The sequence below is a fragment of the Penaeus japonicus genome, unplaced genomic scaffold (genome assembly GCF_977035675.1).
Source record: "Penaeus japonicus unplaced genomic scaffold, GWHDUDI00000001_assembly GWHDUDI00000030, whole genome shotgun sequence".
Classification (NCBI taxonomy): Eukaryota; Metazoa; Arthropoda; class Malacostraca; order Decapoda; family Penaeidae; genus Penaeus; species Penaeus japonicus.
The window spans coordinates 1,630,319-1,632,818 of NW_028234432.1; the positions used below are offsets into that span (position 1 = coordinate 1,630,319).

At 42.6% G+C, this 2,500-nt stretch overlaps 1 non-coding gene across 1 annotated transcript; it reads left to right on the plus strand.

Moving 5' to 3' along the window:
• The first annotated feature begins 176 nt into the window (after window positions 1-176).
• TRNAL-CAA (transfer RNA leucine (anticodon CAA)) lies at window positions 177-293 on the plus strand. The gene is made up of 2 exons: window positions 177-214; window positions 249-293. It is a non-coding gene; the product is annotated as a tRNA-Leu (tRNA).
• The last annotated feature ends 2,207 nt before the right edge of the window (window positions 294-2,500 follow it).

The following is a 2,500-nucleotide window of genomic DNA, read 5'->3' on the forward strand; positions in this document are numbered from 1 at the left end:
TCCTATCCCACACATATTTGTTCATGGAGAAGACCAGGCAAATTTAAGATCAGAAATGACAAAATAAAACTATCTGTAATATAGCATTAATCGAAACGAAAGACACAAGCTAATACTTTAGACACCCACAAGCACTCAGAGATACGCAAGCAAAGGCAAACGCTACAGATGCAAGTGTCAGGATGGCCGAGTGGTCTAAGGCGCCAGACTCAAGTTAGACTTCCCTTCCGATAGAAGGGCCATGGGCTTTCTGGTCCTCTCTGAGGGCGTGGGTTCGAATCCCACTTCTGACAAATATGGTTTTTGACTCGAATTTATCCTGGTCAGTTTTGCCAGCCAGGTGAAAACCCCGTGGAAGGGACTTGTCGCAGTAGTGGTTGCCAATAGCGTGCGTTATCTTGCCTGGGAAATTATTCTTAGTCCTGCAGTTACTGGTATGCCTCGTATTACTTTTATTGCGTAGTCTGCTATCACTTCTTTTGCAATCCTAGTATCACTGGTCATAGCAGGAGTGATGCGTATTATTGCGTATCATTGCCGTTGTTATTTTTAATCCTAATTACTAATAATAGTAGTGACAACAACAACAGGGATGATAATTATGATAATAATAGAAATGATAATGATAATGATGATGATAATGGTAATAGTGATGAAATTAACAACACTCATCAGCATAATTTTTATTGTTATCATCCTTATATTTTCACTCTGTAATGAACCGACAACCCAATTAACAAAACATCTAAGGCACCGAGTCAGCTGTGAGTGACGCAATGTCCCCCTATCCGATCCTGTCCCTTCCCCTCCCCCTCCCCCTCCCCCTCCCAACAAGCTACCTTACAACTTCCTCACTTTTGCTTTGTCATGATTTATGGCACTCTGTTATGTTAGCGGAGGAGGGAAAAGTGGAGGAGGACGAAGAGGGAATAAAAGGGAATGTGGAGGAGGAAGAGGAGAGGGAATATGGAGAAGGAAGAAGAGGGAATAGAGGGGAATATGGAAAAGGCAAGAGGAAATGTGGAGGAGGAAGAGGAGGGAATAAAATGGAATGTGGAGGAAGAAGAGGGAATAAAAGGGAATGTAGAGGAGGAAGAGGAGAGGGAATGTGGAGAAGGAAAAGGGAATAGAGGGGAAAATGGAAGAGGCAAGAGGAGATGGAAGAGAAGGAATGTGGAGGAGGAAGAAGAGGGAATAAAAGGGAATGTGGAGGAGGCAAGAGGAGAGGGAAAAGAGGGAATGGATGACGAGGATATAGGGGTAGAGTAAGATAACAGGAGCGATAAAATGATGGTTGATCAATGTGGCATGATAGACATGTTATGAGTACCTTGAGGATATATTTGATGGGTAACTGTAGCTTTGAATTTTATGTTACAGACATGGTTATGTCATCGAACGTGTGCGCCCATGGACGTATGCTTAAACACAAAAACATGGCAGTCCATATAAATACATTAGGAAGATGTATATTAATTTCTTGATGCCATAGTCACCACGATATGAGCGTTGCCATAAGCTATCATTTTTCTTTATCATTATATTTTTTAAACGTTTATACTCATACAATTTTCCGGCCCAGTAGATTTGCATCGAATATCATTTCAACCTAATCGTGGAGTTCTGGCCAAATACTCTTTGAATTCATACGAAAGTCAAGGATATATATATATATTTTTCCCCTCACGGAGCTGCAGTCCCTCCGCCATCCTGAGATTCCTGTGGTTTATCATAACCCAGCAACCGCTTCGAAAAGAATTCCCATACCTTCTCCGGAGCTGCGTTGTGACGTCATGTCTGATGTAAAGAGAGGACCATCATATAACCTCAGGAAATGTTCATTCCAAACTTCCTCTCGAACAAAAGAGTGCTTGATCAAGGGTCTCAGCGGCCATTGCAACTCACACATTTCCGGGACATTCAGTGCTACGCCTCTGCAAACATTTATTAAATAGAGTCAGCGCCGTAGAGTTGTATTGGCACCAAATTCCATAATATAATGTTATGTTTCTGATATGAGGGATGATCTGACGTCATTGTCACAAAACATGAAAACAAACACACTTTCATATTGAATGACACACGCGTCTGGAGGCTACCTAGACCAATATACCCTCACACGACCTATATCATAAATCTGGCCTCACGTGCCCCCTGATTACTCACAAACGCACTTTAATCCCCTCGCCCCTTGTGCCAGACCTCCTTTGAACCACACACTATTCAGGCGTGACCTCCTGTCCGCAAGATATTTAGCGCGGCGGTCAGATCCTTTGTCAGTCAGTCAGTCACTTTCACAGTATATTTATTCCTCCTTGGTTGCCTAGGGTGTGAATAATTTGCTTCGTGACAGTGTTTGCCTTTTATTCCCACGTGATTTTTGCTGGTAAGAATATTGAAAATTTATGTTGTAGAAGCGTCACGTGTCAATATTCTTCCTTTGGCGTATCCGATTTGGCAGTGTCGCGACATCAAACGGCTACTCTCTCTCTGGAGTGGA